Source organism: Adiantum capillus-veneris, chromosome 21 (genome assembly GCF_014529385.1).
Source record: "Adiantum capillus-veneris isolate H3 chromosome 21, ASM1452938v2, whole genome shotgun sequence".
In the NCBI taxonomy this organism is placed as follows: Eukaryota; Viridiplantae; Streptophyta; class Polypodiopsida; order Polypodiales; family Pteridaceae; genus Adiantum; species Adiantum capillus-veneris.
In genome coordinates, this window is record NC_140951.1 from 18,250,664 (window position 1) to 18,269,526 (window position 18,863).

Below are 18,863 nucleotides of genomic sequence, written 5' to 3' on the forward strand. Positions count from 1 at the left end.
AAGCTCCAAATTTTCTTGAAACTCTTTACCTGCAGCTTGTAATAAAATATCTATCGTCTCTGCATCTAGTGTGGCCCTTTCTGCCCTGGTGAGTTGTGCATAGCGCCGCTCAAATTCCCTAAGTAGCTCTGTTATTGATAGTCCTTGCTTTCGCTTGACTACCCATTCTAAGAATGTCCTTTTGGTCACTCTCTCAGAGTCCTCCATGAAATATTCCTCCTTTAAAGCTACTTTGAGTTCTTCCCAATTTCTCCCATGCCCATCTTTAATTACCCTAACATGCTCTCTAATTTCTGGAGCAACAACTAGCTCAAAGCTTTGAATCATCTCACCTTCTGACACGCGATGCAGCTCCATCTCCTTCACATACTCGCGTAAGTACTTGGTTACATCTTTGCCATTGAACTGATCCATTCTATTGATGACTGCTTGTATGGACTTCGTTGCTGAAATCTCCCTTCTTTCAATGGCATGTTGTTGTTGCATGAACATTGCAAATGCTTGAAACATTTGCATTGTTGCTGGGTCAAAATGCATACCCTGTTGCTCAACATGATCACCCATGGTTTTCCACAAAATCTCACCTTGGCAGTTTCGCGTCAGGTTCACCAAAAATATGTCGAGAAATTTGCGGTCTTGCCAGGAAAGCACTGGGCTTATGGCTGTGAGAGTTTGTGAGAGAACTCAACAAAAACTATATGAAGGAGTTAAACCATAGATGCCATGAAGACTAGGGTTTTGAAAGAAGTGCAATCAAAGAAGACTCACTCTTTCTCTCTTGCACTCACACACACAAAGAAAGAACACAAAAGAGAATGTCAAAACAATACGAAAATGAAAACATCAAGGCTATGGTCATATCGTATCATGGGTAATATGAAAGGGTTAACAGATGAGTTAATGGCATTCAATTTTGGCTGACCAAATAGGCTACGAATTGTTCTTTGGAATTGTAGTTTTGTGCTTACCATAATATATATATTTTGTCTAGTGATTGGGATTAATTGTGTGTACAAATCCTCTTGGTTCATAGCAAGATAACTACGTTTACATCAAAAGAAAAATTATAGTCTATGAGAGGTAGTATGATGGGATCCGGTGATAGAAGTATTTCATTGAGCCTTTCAGGGCCGAAGAGAAACACTACAAGTTGTTGAAAGTGTATTTTACGGCTAATCCATACGTTAATTCTAATAGATCGTACAGAGTGAAAGCGATAGAAATGATCATCATGTGGGTTATTCATCTAGGATAGTATGTGAGAAATGTAGATATGAGAAAAATGTAGATATGAGAGAAGTGAAGAGATGAGAAGTTTCCCTCCCAAGCCCTATTCTTGCCCGTAGGCAATAAGGATACTGCGGGGAGAGATGTACCTGTAGCAAGGAGAACCTAAAATTTGTAGAGGATGAATTACTAAGAGTGAGAGAAATAGGTTTGGTTAAGGAGATGAGATTAGATACATATATATATTTTTTGGATTAGAGATGAAAATGAAAACAACAAGAAATCAAGAAAACATCACTGTAGAACACATCTTACTTGACAAACCCTTCGGCACCATTATTGATGGAGAGAGAAGAAGAGGGGAGAATTCAAATTTGATTGATACGCCAAGTCCACGCCCTTCTTTGATTAGAGTTGATCTTCCAAGGATATCATGCAAGGATGGCTAGTCTTCCTCTAGGAGAAAGTGTAGGCTTAGGCTTATGTTAATGGCTAAGTACAATTAGGCATTACTACTCACTCCCTCAAGAATTCCTCTCATCAATGGCTTGAATGCTTGAGTTCCTTTTCAAGGAAGAAGAGCTCCCCTTTTATAGGTGAAGGGAACCCCCAAGGGTTTACACAAGAAGAGAAGAGCCAGTGTGAATAGGAATTGGAAAAGTTGGAAATGAACTGTCCCTGCATGATGTGGGCATACTGGGGTCCAGTATTTTGATCATATCTCCTCAACCGTGGCTCCAAATAAAAAAGTAAAAATATGGACAAAAACTTCAGCTCATTAGCTACGATTTTAATTTTAAAATAATTTTTCAATTCGGATTGGAACCTTGTGTAAAAAATTCATCAAAATAGGATCCATTTCTGGCAGCAAAAGTCTTCCCGTGGTTCCCTTAGCCTAGACTTTCATTTAATTCCAAAGGACACCTCATGCCATATGAAAGCATGACATTGCTCCTTGACAAAGTTTTGTAATCATGCTTGAAATAATGCATTAAAATAAGTGTATCTTTGAGATCATGCCACCTAGCGTCCCACTAGGATTTGATTCCCTCCTAGTAGCTATTTAAAAAGAAATATAAGAAAAGTATAAAAAATACATAGAATATATTTATATTGGAGTTTACCCTAGATATAGGATCTAGCTAGGGTGTGAGATGATAATGAGATAGTAGAAATAAAGAATCAATGCTTTTTGCCCCAAGTTAAAGAAGCGGAGCTATTGAGCTTTTCCCATAGTATTTTCTGATGGTAAAGTAAGGATAGGTTATCCTTGAGGAAAATAATAGGATGAGATAGAAGGCTTATTATTATACTTAAATATGCATATGTACATTATAGGAAAGATAATTATGTATCTAAAAAGTTACAAGATAGATCTTGTAGCATGAGTTCCCACTATGTACGTGTCACAACACGACAACGTATGAGGTAGCAAAAGAAACAAATGCATGGTGCTACTATGAGGACAGATGCTAGAGAGTATGCATGTGGTGGGCATGTCACTTTTGAGTCTAGCTTGCCTTCATACTACTTTGTGTCTTGGGATAGCACATTGTCTATGCGTTTTCTACTAGACGAGCGTGCAATTTTTCACGTGACGCCACGTCGTGATTTATTTTTCTTTTTCTCTAGTGGGAGACTTGGTTGTGTGCAGTCTGCTGATGGTTCAGCATATGACATAGAGGGTGCTAGAGATGTATGTTTGTCTTTACCTAGTGGTGCATTGCTTACACTACGAGATGTATGTTATGTACCAGGACTCAGCCAGAGTCTCATTTCAGTGCGTTAGTTGCAGAGTAGTGGATATTATATACTTCTTGGAGAGCGATCATTTCACATGCATAGGGCATCGCTGGTGATAGCCAGAGGTGCTAGGAGTTGTTTGGTATACCCTTTGCATGTTTCTGACACACGAGGCAGTGTAGTCTCTTTGTATTTGCAGTCATGTTTGGAGCGAGAGACGAGGCGTGTCTCTTTTGCGGATGTGCTGAATGGAGAGCAGGTTGTGCATTTGTCTTGTGGTGACGTTCACGCAGACAATGGTATCTTTGGGGATGCACAGCTTTGTCAGTCATCAGTTGAGGTGACATCAATTGAGCCAGAGACCGATGAATTGTTCTATGATGCGTCTGATACATTTGAGGGTGACAGTGTCCTTCAGACAGCTATGTGTGATTGCAGTGGTGCTGTTTTTTTGATTTTGCAAACATTCTCAGCAGATATGCCTTTTCCAGATGATGTAGACACGGTGATGCATAGTCAGGTGGTTCCTAATGAGGATGCATATGGCACTGAGGTTGCTGACAGGGATAGGTTGGCACACATAGTGCATGTTTTGTCAGCTTTCAGGTCTCTCATGTCTAACCTTTGGTCTCAAGACCTGATCTTGCTTATGCGGTTGGTGCATTTGCAGTGGGAGTTGTCAGTCGTGCGATGACTGACACTGGCATTGTGCATTGTGAAGCCATGCAGGTTGTCACTCGATACCTACATCAGTAGTATCATCATAGCTCTAGCCCTAGTGGTACGCATGTTGCATCTACACTAGAGCGGTTACAGAGTGATCCAGTGGGCATAGGTTGAGAGTCGTCTTCTCTCACCTCTTGTATACTAGTTGTAAGCTAGTCTTCTTGCCACTTATCATTGGCACACAACCTTTAGTGGGAGACTGTTAGGTAAAGGCGGTGTGCCTCACCGTGCTTTGCCCATGTCCGTCGGGAAGTGTTCGGTCTCCCATATTTATCTCCTTATTCTTTATAAATACAAAGACTAAAGAGCTCTCACTCATTCTCACATGGTGCTCATATAGTGAGATTTGGGAGCTCCACCCACATCCTGTGTACTCTCTCTCTCTCCCCTTCTCACTCTCCACACGCGCACCGCATTCCCGCACTCACATTAGGGAGGTTCCAATAGAGGACGAACACTTAGATCCACAACCCAACCTAGATGAGAAGTCTGTTGTTGAAATACATGTTAGCAAGTTGGGACAATACTTTAAAGGCGATGAATCCAATGCGACCCTACCAATCACTACCAAAGCATTAACGGTGAAGCGAATCCTTGATGAGGGCGCTATGGTTAGCATTGTAGCTAAAAATTGTTCGGAATCTATGGGGAGACCTCACCTTGGGACTACAAACATAGTGGTAAAGATGGCCAATGGGACCATCATTAAACCTATTGGGATGCTAGAAGATCTCAATATAAAGGTTCTTGGACATAAGGTAATGCACACCTTCATTGTTATGGATTTTTCCAAGCACTCTATGTCATCTAAGATGATATTAGGACGTCCTTTCATGAGGGAAGCAAAAATGGGGTATGACTGGTCTAAAAACCATGTCTACTTACAGTTCCAAGACTCTGTCATTCGAGTTGATCTCGTGACTGGTCTGGCACATCCACTAGGAAACAGATTAATAATTCACCATCGATATGACACCACAATTCACTTGGCCCCATTGCAGTATTGTTACACGTGTAAAAAGGACACTGATGTTGGAGAAGATTCCCCTTATATGGATATTCTACCTGGAGTGGTGGAGTCTAACAACGTGGATTGGGTCCACCTAACGGCAACCATAGACATGTGGGGAAATAGAGAGACTACTTGGGTAACACTTGAGGGGGGACGAAGTGCCACAAATTGTACCTTTAAATATGATAGGAGCAACGCATATAGCTTCTGATGACCTACGAGATGGTGGCTTGACTGACATTGGAACTAGTAGCGTCTCAGAAGACTATAGCCCACATGATTTGGAGTCAGAATCATCAGTTGAAATTGACCCTGAGGACGAAGAATCCGAGTTAAATATCGCTGCAAATGTGGGGACAAGACATTCAAGGCCCAGTGGATGACAATCTATCCTGGAGAGGAGAAGACATGCGTAGCAATTCATCTAGTGACTCTCCACTAGAGATCGGCCATAATTGAACATTAGACAAGAAAAGTAAGCAATATAAGAGGCGACAATATCGAGCCAATGTACGTGCTAGGATAAATGAAAAGAAATCTACCGCAGAATGTCTTAGTTATATGGGGGTATGTGATGCTCATCGAAAGTTGGTAGATAATTGAGGTGAATACCTTCAAAGCATCATATGGTGCAATCCACAACCCATTGACATCGCACAGCTAGAAGCTACAGAGAAGCCAAATTTGAGCCGTACTGTAAGGACACGACAATATCAAGAGCTAGCTCAACAACAAAAGGAAGCGGGAGAGAAATCACATTCCACATAACAACAAGACCCCACATATTGACATCCTGCACCTGAGCATTTTAAATCCTACACCGTGGAGGAGCCTAAGGTTGTGTATACAAAGGCCCAGAGAACACCTACTGATGGAAGTAATGGAGTCTATTATGGTCCTATGAAAGTTAAGGAAATACAGTTAGCATACCCAGGTGAGGAGTCCAAACCTGTTTCATTGCCCAAGATCTGACAGAGACTAAGGAATATGTACTTAAGGAGCTTCTCAAGGAATTCAAGGATATATTTTCTTAAGACATATCATGATATGAAAGGTGTTCCACCTTTTGTGGCGCAACACACAATTCCCATTATTATCATGGCTAAATCAATCCAGCAATGACCCTACCTAATGAATCCTAAGTATGCAAAGATTGTTCAAGAAGAGATTGAAAAGCTTGTCAAATGCGGATTCATATACCCTATTGAGCACTTAGAATGGGTGTCTCCAATAATTATTGTGCCAAAAAAGAATAGGAACTATGAGTGTGTGTGGATCTCAAGAAGGTCAATGCCGCCACTAGGAGAAACCATTACCCCTTGCCATATTCGGAACATGTGCTTGAACTATGAGTGTGTGTGGATCTCAAGAAGGTCAATGCCGCCACTAGGAGAAACCATTACCCCTTGCCATATTCGGAACATGTGCTTGAAAGAGTTGCAGGGAAGGAAAATTATAGCTTTTTAGATAGGTACTCTAGCTACAATCAAATCACAATTGCACTAGAGAACCAAGCTAAATCTGCTTTTATAACCGAATTTGGAGTGTTCGCATTTCGTATTATGACTTTTGGCTTAACCAATGCCCCTGCTACCTTCCAAAGATCAATAAACACCGCTTTTAGAGAATATTTAAGGGAGTTTTGCGAAGCTTTATTAGATGACCTTTGTGTTTATTCTTCTTGTAAAGAACATCTATCATGTTTTCAAAAAGTGTTTGAAAGGTGTAGATTGTATTGCATCTCATTAAACCCTTTCAAATGCCAATTTTGGGTTAGACATGGAGTCGTTTAGGGCATATAGTGTCCAAAAATGGGATTTCCATAGATAAGAGCAAAATTAAAGCCATCTCCAATTTGCCACCACCTACAAACTATAAAGGAGTTCAAAGGTTCATGGGCCATGCTGGTTATTTCCGGTGGTTTATTTTAAAGTTTGCCAAGATAGCTCGCCCATTGTACAACCTTATTATTGAGTTCCACTGGACCACAGAGTGTGACCATGCTTATGAGTTATTAAAAAAGTCCTTGACAAGTGCTCCCATCTATGAGTGCCTGATTGGAAAGTAATTTTCCATGTGCATATTGATGCATCAAACTTTGCTATTGGGTGTGTTCTAGTTCAACCAGGAGAACATAAATTGGACTACACCATTAGCTTTGCAAGTCGTCAATTGTCTAACTAACCCAAATGATTTTCTCATATTAAATTGATCACTTAATGTGGGAGAATAAACGGGAACAAGTGTTAAGATATAGGTATGTGCTTTTAGATCTATCTCAACACGGGGCCAATGTAAAGGGGCCCAAAAGGGAGATGGTCTATCAAAGAGCAAGGCTAACCAATGGAGCATAAGACCTTAGGGTTAGCTTCATTGAAGACCTCCAATAAATGTGTGTAAAAGTCCTTTTGACCTTAAGTAAGCTAGGGCTGAGCTTGAGGTGGGAACCCGGCCCAAGCTCGAGGTGCTTGTCCTGCTTGAGGTGCTTGTCATGCTTGAGGTGTTTTTCATGCTTGAGGTGCTTGATTAAGATGCTTGAGGTGCTTGACTGGCTCCATGCTTGAGGTGCTTGACTTGCTGCATGATTAAGGTACTTGAGGTGCCTTGAGAAGCTTGCCTGAGATGCTTGTGGGAACACCCCCTAGTTCAAGTGCTTTGTCATGCTTGATGAGTAAGGTGCTTGATCACCTAAAGTCAAAATCATTCCTACAAGAGGGGGGGCGAGCCCTTTTCCTAGGAGCTAGAGAGAGAACACCCACTCACACACACAAGGGAAGCCCCAACTTGAAGAGGCAGCAAGGACACATGTCAGGCCCCTACCCATGTTACCTTCATGTGTTGCTTGAAGCCTATTGGCTAAGCTTCAAAGGGGTCCAATGATAAATTACATGAATTATCTAATTGTTTTAGCATTTATCAAGTCCTCTCTCTCAAAGGGGAAAGGGGGACACTTGTCCCAAGGCTACCCATGTTGCTTGTAATGGCTCCTGCTTGTGATTGGCTAGGCCTGGAGGGGTCCAATGAGCTTCAGGCATGAGCTACAAGGGGGGGTCGACCCAAGCAAGCTAGGGGGGTGCCTAGGGGGTATACTCACCCACACACACTCACAATCACTCTCATTGTGTGCTATGCAAAGTGCAAGAGCTCCCTCTCCAAGCAAGTAGAGGTTGAGAGCCTACACCAACGCTCTTGGCTATGGAGTGCAAATCCAACCAAGAGCCATGCTTCAATGCTTAAGCTTGCCATCTCCTTCTTCTTCATTACTATGCTATTATGTATGCTAGCAACAAGAGTATGATAAGTGAGGAACTAATTCTTTCTCTTACGAAATGTTTCTTCTTCCTCTTCCCTACCCTCATTCCCTGCTAGCTCTCTCCACCTTCGAAGGTGTTTGAGGTCTTGGGACTGAGGCTTGGGATAGTTAAAGCTTTCTTCAAGTTTATGTTATGTTGGTGGTGCATGAAGCCTTCCATCTTCATGGCATCACCTAGGTCACAAGGAACACAAAGACTGTATTGTAACAAGTCTCTCTTTATGGGAGAAATCATAATACAAATGCCTATTGGAGGGGGGACCGGCTCCACATAAATCCGGTCCTCAATTGTTGTCATGTTCTCTAAACTCTCTCTCTTGCAAAAGTATTGTCTATGCCAAGTTAACTAATTGCTATGATTATGTTGCTATCTTCAATTATGTCTACCCGCTATGCTCACAAAATCATTTCTTGAAAGTACTCTCATTAAATTCTGCTATTCTCAAATTGAATAGGCAAATTCCATTACATTGGTATCAGAGCATTTGGTTTCTCTTTTCTTGCTTAAGAAGAGAGGTCCTTAAGTAGCCTATAAATGGTTGATGTTGTTAATTATAATAGAGTAAGTGGAATTGGGATCTAATACCGGTTTTGTTAAGCCCACTATGTGGGGGATGGTGCACACCTCGGGAGCTTTGGACTTAATAATGGAGTCTTTTTAGACTTGCCTACGGCTTTACCATTATTGAGCCATAAGAAGTCCGAAAGGAGCTAGCCCTTGGCAACTCTGCTATGTTAGACCTACTCCTCTATTCTCTATAATTAACCACTTTGAGCCGTGGGTGTAGATACTTAAGAGCCGATTTTCAAAGGCTAAGAGGAGTGGCAACTAAGGTTTTGAATTGCCAAAGCATACACTAAGTACATACATAAAATTTTGTTATCATGGCTGACAATAATCAAGAGAGTAGAATGAACATTGATAGCTTTGATTTTGCACATGAAGGTGCTAATGATGATGCTTCCATGTTTGTGAATTATCTTGTGACTAGGTTGCAACAAGCTATGGGCAACCCTACCTTGCAAGCCGAAGTTACTCAACAACTTCGTGCTTATGGAATTTCCCTTCCTCTCCAAGAGGAGAGAGAGCTTAGGAGGCCTCTTGAAGAGACCCCCAAAAGAAGACTCTCCCCCATTCGAGAGGAGGAATCCAAAGAGAAAGAAAGCAATGAAAGTCTAAGTTCTTCTGAAGATGTGGCTCCACGAAGAAGGCAGTCTAGACGATCGCCTACTCCTCCCAAGAGGAAAAGAGCAACCCATAGTCCTTCTCCTCATCACTCTCAAAGGCAAGAGAGGAAACAAAGGAAGAAAAGGGCTAGGAAGAGGTCACCCTCTTCTCCTTCTTCTTCACCTTCCTTCTCTTCCGATGAAAGTTATGGCTATTCTCCTAGAGAATACAAGAGGGGAGGACATCGCAAATCATTTCCTGCATGGCGAAGGTCACAAAAGCTAAAGAAGTTCAAGGAGGGAGGAAAGAGTATCTCTTTTCTCACCTACGATGGCACCTTTGGTGCTACCGACAAAGTGTTGGCCTTCATCCAGCAATTTGATGCGGCCTTTGGGGACGAGGGCTTCACAGAGTCCTCCAAGCTACGCCATGTAGCTATGCACTTCCAAAAATCAGCTCGTCAATGGTGGGCTAGCCTTCGTGGCAATGGAGAAGCCCCAAAGACATGGAAAACTCTACGAGTTTCCATCATGAAGCAATTTCTTCCAAGCGATACTAAAGATAAAGTTCTTACCGAATGGCGCGGCTTGAAGCTCCTCTCTCATGAGTCTATCAACAAGTATGTAGATAAGTTTTGGGATTTACATCTCAAAGCTACTGTCTTTCAAAAGATAGACTTTGCCGAGCAAAGACAACAATTCTGTGCGGGATTACCTGAAGAGATGGCCAAATATATCAACTCTCAACGGCCCGGTACTATTACCGAAGTAATCCACCACACCATGGTTGCTTCACGCATCAATTTCCATCAAGGGGCTAGACGTAATGTCAAGCCCATGGAAAACAAAGATAAAAATGATGCAAAGGGGAAATCCAATGCTCAAAATAATTCCCAAGGCACTTCCAACAACAACAACAACAATCGGTCCAAGGAGAAGGGAGTTTACAAAGGTAAAAACAAACTCTCTCCTAAAGAGCTTGAAGCTTTTCGCAAGGACCATAAGTGTTTCAAGTGTGGGGAGCAAGGACATGGCTATCGTTCTTGCCCCAAGAAGAATACTCGCAATGAGACTCCTAGGGCTTCCACCATCGAAGCTCCAAAAGAGGATGCTCATTGCAAAGGATCATCACTCTCCTATGCTTGGGGAAAGGTAAGAGAGCATGATGCCTTCATCTTGTTTGATCCTGGCTCTACTCTCAACTTCATATCAATAGAGTTGGCCACCAAGTTGGGCATTCAAGCTTTTGAGATGGGAGATATAGTAACAGCTGATGCAGCTTTCAAGGGACAACAAGCCTCCGTTACTCCCTTGATTGGGAAGTTGAGGCTTCATGTCCAAAGCTATGTCGACAAAGAAGACTTCTTCATCTCTCCCCTCCAATATCAGGATGTTATCCTAGGGGCACCATGGTTTGATCGCATGGCTGCCAACATGAAGTTCCCTGAAAGGAGAATTTACTTCACCTACAGGGGAAAGAACATGTATATAGATGCTAGTGAGCGTGGTCGCACTATTCCACTTGTAAATCCTCTTTCTTTTGATAAATCAATGAAGAGCTCAGTTTCTGCGTACATGATTTATGTCAAAGAGTCTCTAAAAGCTAATAATGTTTCATCAAATGAAAATGATAGGAATCAAGAAGAGTTAGACTTGCCTACTTTTCTAAAAGGATTCCAAGATGTGTTCATCGATGATATCCCTATGGACCTACCTCCAAAACGAGGGGATGATGACCATCGTATTGAGCTCCTTCCAGGAAGCTCACCGCCTAACAAACCTCCTTATCGAGTCTCACAAGCTCAACAAGAGGAGATCATGAGGCAAGTACAAGAGCTGGTAGACAAAGGGATGGTGAGGCCTAGTTCCTCTCCCTTTTGTTCTCCAGTCCTTTTAGTGCAAAAGAAAGATGGTACATACCGTATGTGTGTGGACTATCGAGCACTAAACCATATCACTATCAAAAACAGATTTCCCGTACCTCGGGTAGAAGATCTGTTTGATAAGCTACAAGGCTCTACCTACTTCAGTAGGATTGACCTTAAGAGTGGCTATCATCAAATAAGGATAGTGGATGAGGATATCTTAAAGACCGCATTTCGCACAACATTTGGTCTTTATGAATATCTAGTCATGCCTTTTGGCTTGACTAATGCACCAGCTACGTTCAATCGTTTGATGGAGAAAATTTTTAGACCATATCGAAAATTCACTGGAGTGTTCTTCGATGATATCATCATCTACTCCAAGTCTTTGGAGGAACATAAGCAACATCTCCAAGTGATTTTTCAAGCCTTGAGGGAGAACAAACTTTTTCTCAACCAAAAGAAAAGTGAATTCTTCCTTCAAGAGATTCAATATCTAGGCCATATTATCTCTCACGATGGTATTCGTATGGATCCATCAAAGTTAGAGGTAATAAAATCATGGCCTAACCCAAGGAATCTACATGAGCTAAGAAGCTTTATTGGTATGTGTGCATACTATAGACGCTTCATAGCAAAATTCTCTCAAGTAGCAGGACCACTACATGACTTAACCAAGAAGAACGTTAAGTTTGTATGGTCTGCTAAGGAGCAAAATGCTTTTCAAAAACTCAAAGAGAAGCTTACTTCCCAACCAGTCCTCGTGCTTCCGGATCTCTCAAAGCCATTTGAGGTCCAATGTGATGCTTGTGGTGATTGCCTTGGAGCAGTTTTGCTTCAAGAAGGGCATGCCATAGCATATGAGAGCCGAAGGCTCAATGGTGATGAACGAGTCTTGGGCATTTATGAGAAAGAGCTTTTAGCTGTTCTACATGCCCTAGACACATGGAAGCACTACCTATTGGGGACTCCATTTATCCTACGAACCGACCACCAAAGTCTCAAGTATTTCATGACGCAAACCAAGCTTTCCGACAAACAAATGAGGTGGGCAAATTTTCTTTCGCAATTTAATTTCCATATTGCTCACATAGCTGGTAAGCACAATCAAGTTGCCGATGCACTTTCACGACGACCAAAAGTTAATGCGGTGTCTATAGCTACTCACAATGATCTATCCTCTATGATAGATGAGTATGCTACTGACCCTGACTTTAGAGACATAATGTCAGCCCTTGCTTTGGGGAAGAAAGAGGAACCATTCACCTTGCAGGATGGTTATCTTCTCCACGGCAATAGGCTATGTGTTACCCATTCCCTTCGTGAGAAGGTTATGTATGAATCCCATGCTCCTCCATATGCAGGGCATAGAGGTATTCAACCTACTCTCCGAGGAGTAGAGACGTATTTCTATTGGCCTACCATGAAAGTGGACATACAAGAGTATGTTTCAAAATGTGTAGTATGCCAAAAGACCAAGTATGATAGAGGGAAGCAACCTGGATTACTCCAGCCATTGCCTATTCCAAATTCACCATGGGAGAGTATATCCATGGATTTCATCTTTGGATTACCCAAGTCTATCCATGGGAATACAGGAATATGGACAATAGTCGACAGGTTTAGCAAGCAAGCACATTTTATTCCTGTCAAAAAGACTATTAAGGCACATCAAATGGCAACTCTCTTCATATCTCAGATTTTCAAACACCATGGATTACCCACATCCATCGTGTCAGATAGAGATCCTAGAATGACCAGTAATTTCTGGAAAGGTCTCTTTGAAAATCTAGGAACAAGATTGAATTTCTCTTCGGCCTATCACCCACAAACGGATGGCCAAAGTGAGATAGCCAATCTTACAATACTCGATCTACTCAAGACTTATGTTACCGAAGTAGATCAACGCTCACAATGGGAAAAGTATTTACCGCTAGTAGAGTATGCCTACAATAATACTGTACATACTTCTACGGGCAAAGCACCTTTCGAGATCATAGAAGGAAGACCTAAAAGTCCCTTGCTACTGAAAGTACATGGGAAGATCTTCGCCGCCGATGAGTATAGCCGTGACCTACAAGAATCTTTTCAAAAGATTAGGGAGGCTATAGCCATCTCTCAACAAAGGCAAAAAGTTGCTGCTGATAAGCACAGAAGAGCCTTAATGTTCAAAGAAAATGATTGGGTCTTACTCAAGTTTCCTAAGGCTCGATTAAGGCAAACGACGGGCAAAAATCCTACGGGCCATCAAAAGTATTATGCTAAACTAGCAAAAAGATACTATGGTCCTTTCCAAATCTTGAAGCCTATCAATGAGACGGCTTATCAACTCAAGTTGCCCAACCATTGGCTTATACACAATGCCTTTCATGTAAGCTTACTTAAGCCCTACAAAGGAGAGCCACCAATTGAACCAATTATTGAAGACCCTCCCGAAGTTGAAGACCAAGAAGAGGTGCTACAACCCGAAGCTATCCTTCGGCATGAAGACAAGGTACTACGACATGGTAAGATTATCCGACGGTATCTTATTAAGTTCAAAAATTATCCTTTTGAAGATGCTAAATGGATGCAAGGAGTACAACTTAAGGATAGTATGAACCTTGTCAATGCTTACAATGCTACATTAGAGTAAGCAAATGTACAAATTTCTTTTAAATAACTCATGTTTTTGTCTTATATGACTAGTCCTCTTTTTAATTGTGCACAAATTTAACTAGTATGCATGCTTAGAATCATGTTTGTGATGACGACGTCTCTCAAACACCAAGTAGAATTTGTCACTCTACTTTGGGAGAATGAAATGGACTAAAGAGCAGACATGCTTGCGGCAGCTATGTCTCCCAAGCACCAAATGGATTAGTCATCCATCTTGGAAAGATGTCGTAGGGTAAAAAGGGATCCTTTACCCGCTAAGTACGATTGACTAATGACTAAGACTTTATCTCTTCTACCTCATAGTCGAGGACGACTATGATTTCAAGAGAGAGGTAATGTCATAAAATCTAATATCTAACTAACCCAAATGATTTTCTCATATTAAATTGATCACTTAATGTGGGAGAATAAACGGGAACAAGTGTTAAGATATAGGTATGTGCTTTTAGATCTATCTCAACACGGGGCCAATGTAAAGGGGCCCAAAAGGGAGATGGTCTATCAAAGAGCAAGGCTAACCAATGGAGTATAAGACCTTAGGGTTAGCTTCATTGAAGACCTCCAATAAATGTGTGTAAAAGTCCTTTTGACCTTAAGTAAGCTAGGGCTGAGCTTGAGGTGGGAACCCGGCCCAAGCTCGAGGTGCTTGTCCTGCTTGAGGTGCTTGTCATGCTTGAGGTGTTTTTCATGCTTGAGGTGCTTGATTAAGATGCTTGAGGTGCTTGACTGGCTCCATGCTTGAGGTGCTTGACTTGCTGCATGATTAAGGTACTTGAGGTGCCTTGAGAAGCTTGCCTGAGATGCTTGTGGGAACACCCCCTAGTTCAAGTGCTTTGTCATGCTTGATGAGTAAGGTGCTTGATCACCTAAAGTCAAAATCATTCCTACAAGAGGGGGGGCGAGCCCTTTTCCTAGGAGCTAGAGAGAGAACACCCACTCACACACACAAGGGAAGCCCCAACTTGAAGAGGCAGCAAGGACACATGTCAGGCCCCTACCCATGTTACCTTCATGTGTTGCTTGAAGCCTATTGGCTAAGCTTCAAAGGGGTCCAATGATAAATTACATGAATTATCTAATTGTTTTAGCATTTATCAAGTCCTCTCTCTCAAAGGGGAAAGGGGGACACTTGTCCCAAGGCTACCCATGTTGCTTGTAATGGCTCCTGCTTGTGATTGGCTAGGCCTGGAGGGGTCCAATGAGCTTCAGGCATGAGCTACAAGGGGGGGTCGACCCAAGCAAGCTAGGGGGGTGCCTAGGGGGTATACTCACCCACACACACTCACAATCACTCTCATTGTGTGCTATGCAAAGTGCAAGAGCTCCCTCTCCAAGCAAGTAGAGGTTGAGAGCCTACACCAACGCTCTTGGCTATGGAGTGCAAATCCAACCAAGAGCCATGCTTCAATGCTTAAGCTTGCCATCTCCTTCTTCTTCATTACTATGCTATTATGTATGCTAGCAACAAGAGTATGATAAGTGAGGAACTAATTCTTTCTCTTACGAAATGTTTCTTCTTCCTCTTCCCTACCCTCATTCCCTGCTAGCTCTCTCCACCTTCGAAGGTGTTTGAGGTCTTGGGACTGAGGCTTGGGATAGTTAAAGCTTTCTTCAAGTTTATGTTATGTTGGTGGTGCATGAAGCCTTCCATCTTCATGGCATCACCTAGGTCACAAGGAACACAAAGACTGTATTGTAACAAGTCTCTCTTTATGGGAGAAATCATAATACAAATGCCTATTGGAGGGGGGACCGGCTCCACATAAATCCGGTCCTCAATTGTTGTCATGTTCTCTAAACTCTCTCTCTTGCAAAAGTATTGTCTATGCCAAGTTAACTAATTGCTATGATTATGTTGCTATCTTCAATTATGTCTACCCGCTATGCTCACAAAATCATTTCTTGAAAGTACTCTCATTAAATTCTGCTATTCTCAAATTGAATAGGCAAATTCCATTACAGTAAATCCACCTTACTGTTCAAATTTTTTTCTCTTCAAAACCCTTTTGAGATCAGTTGCTCCCTCTATATCAGTTTGGAGTTTGTAGGCCGGACCCTTTGCTTTAGCTTTTGTTGCATCCTTCTTCTTTTCTTTAAAGGCTTCTTGCATAGGCACTTCCGGGACATGCATCTGTTGCGGAAAAGCTGATCTAGGATCCACTGTGTCATTTATGTCTCCACTCCTTGTGGCCCTTCATCCCCATTCTCACACCTGCGTTTCTCTTCGACAACGGCCTCATTGGCTTGACATTTGGCAATGTATGCATGAACTGACAAAGAGTCTATAGGGTCATTCCAACCTGTTTCTAGCTAAATGCCATGCAAGACCTCTTTATTCATTTTACCCTTCACAATAGACTGTATTGCACACGGCCACAATTCTCCAATCCCATTAGATAACTCTTCTTCAATCCTGACTCCATTTTCATTTATAGGTTCTACCTTCAGTCTTTCAATTCTTTTTTTTTAATTTTTGGGTCATTTTTTACCTTTTTGGTCATTTTTAGCCCAAAAATGCCATTTTTGGCCCGTAAAAAGTCCAAACGAATTGGGAAAAATCCCTAAAATTGTGGAAAAATCCCATTCGGATTAAATTTTACCTTGAACCTCATTTTTACACTTGGCAAGCACTCTAGATGCCAGTAGACAGAGAAGCCAAGTAAACATTACAATAGGAATGACGACAAAAGAATTTCCCACGACAAGCTTAGATTTGGCAAACACATTCTCAATAATGAATTTTATTCAGGTGAAAGATTGCATTCCATTCGTAGAAAGCTTGAGCGCATCGAATTCTGTGCAACCCTTGTTTGTTTGTAATAGATGTGCCTATCCTATCCTTGCCCTCGCATAAGAGGGCTTAAACCCCTTTGTAGCCCTGTGATATATGCAACTAGACTATTTTCAAATCGATGCAGAGAAAACTAGGAAAAGGTATTGAATGACAAATTGTAGTTTAGTTATCTTCGCGGAAGGGTTCTTGTCCTTTGTTTGCCGATTGGGGATGTCTTGTGTAATGTCATAACATAACTAAACATCATATGAGCCAAGGGAAGGGAGTTAGCTTGCTCCCTTCATGAAAAAAGGAATCGGATAAGTGTTCGAAGGGTTGAGAGGGCATCACAAAATAACATTGGGATTCCAGAAGTATGCACTTAAGATAGATCTAAAAAAATACCCAAATCCCACCATAAGTAGCAAACCCCATTATTCATAATGAGGCAAAGCTAGGAAAAGAAAATTTAGTAAGCCCAAAATGAACCAATAGAAATAGTTTACAACAAAGAAAACGTATCAATAACAATTCTCGAGAGTAAGATAACCAACCTTGAAAAGGAAAATACCAACAAGCAACATAATGGCTAGGAAAGCTCCAAAGATTTTATAAAAAATAGGAAGGGTCAAAGTAAGCTACGGCTTATAATTGTAATATGAAGCGGTAACGGTCAATCAATTTACATTTTGTTGACTTTGTTTGATTCGAGAGGCAAGAATGCCTTAACCATGCATCCAAAGGACTTGCATTGGCTCTGCTTTGCTAACACCAACACAAGGTTTGTTCTTGATATTTATGGCTTTGCTTATTAAATAAATGAAAAACCAAAAACAAAAATAATAATTAAAAACACCATGTTTAACTTAAACACAAACAAAAGATTTTTATTTCTCTTCCTTATGTTCGGTAACATCAATTGATTCCTTTTGACTGTTTTTTCCACGCTATTTAATTTGCCAGGGTTTATGTTCTAGTTACAAGTTAAATTTTGATTACAAAGTCCTTGTTTACTCTTTAAGACAAATGATTAGCGCTAAAAAGATTGAATACAATTATCCCATTTATTGGACCAAATCCTTGAAATTAATGGATGAAATGAAAGATATTAAACAGTTAGAAGGAACTATACCATTAAGTCGAACGATGTTATTGACAGCTTTAACAAATATTTTTCTATAATTCTCCCACACATTATGATGCACATGTTTACTTTTGTAAAACCAGGCTCAAGTTAGATAGTTTGATTGTATAAAAGATGATAGCAAACTATATCAAAATCTTTTGATATTATAAAAAATTCTTTATGAAATTTGAAAGGGGTCTTTTTTGTTTGGAGACTATAGATATCATTGCATTTTCATTCCTTGCTTTGAATAAATAGCAGTGAACTCAAAACACCAAGTCTATTCGCTCGCCAACCTCATTTTATCCATGCCTCCCTTTGGATAAGATTGAACAATAGGATCATTAACGGTACTAATATGCATACAAGGGGGACCTCCAGGCCTGCTCGCTAAAGCCTGTATACAAAAGAACCACTGATATCTTTGATCAATTTTGAAATCAAAGACATGAGCCATGGGTTCCTCTCTAAATGCTTCAACAATTGCACCATTTGCTGCCATCAATGCAACATGGATGTATGTGCATATTTTATAAATTTTTTGCATAGCTAACTTTACTTCAATAACAGGAAAGCACGTGCATTTTAATGCCTTGTATATAGTGGACCTAGAGGCATGAAGCCTAACCCTAGTATCGACGAATCGTATGTTAGTCTGTTTTTACTTAAGATTTGGCTTCTCTATAATTATAAAAAGTGCAGATCATTTGTTGAAGATCGTCTTTTTTGTCACTCAGCTTGGTTTGTATCATGTTTCTGTTGATTTTTTTTTGTGATCTTGGTCTTGTGTGCTAGCTACATTTCAAAATTGGGAAAGAATAAGAGAAGTATTCTAGCTACATTCTATTGACTCTTTTACATATGGAATCAACGGGTAGGCATAAATAAATATGGTGTAACTATGTTCATATTGTTGTTCCAATGATGGACCAATTGAAAGCCAAGGGGCAAACCTTTCAGTGGAGAGAAGCTCAATAATGAAGTCTCAACGCTCTCAAGGATGCATTAGCTATAGCTCCTATTTTAGCTTTTGTAAACCCTATAAACCGTTTTTATTAGAAATAGATACTAGTAATTGTGCTATTGGAGCAGTCCTTACACAAGAGGGAAGGCCAATTGCATTTGAAAGCAAAAATCTTGATTTTGCACAACAGACTTCAGCTTAATGCAATAGTGATTGCATTGAAAACATGTGGTATTTGTATGGGGCTCAGTTTGAGATTGTGTTTGACCATAAAAGTATTAAATGCTTT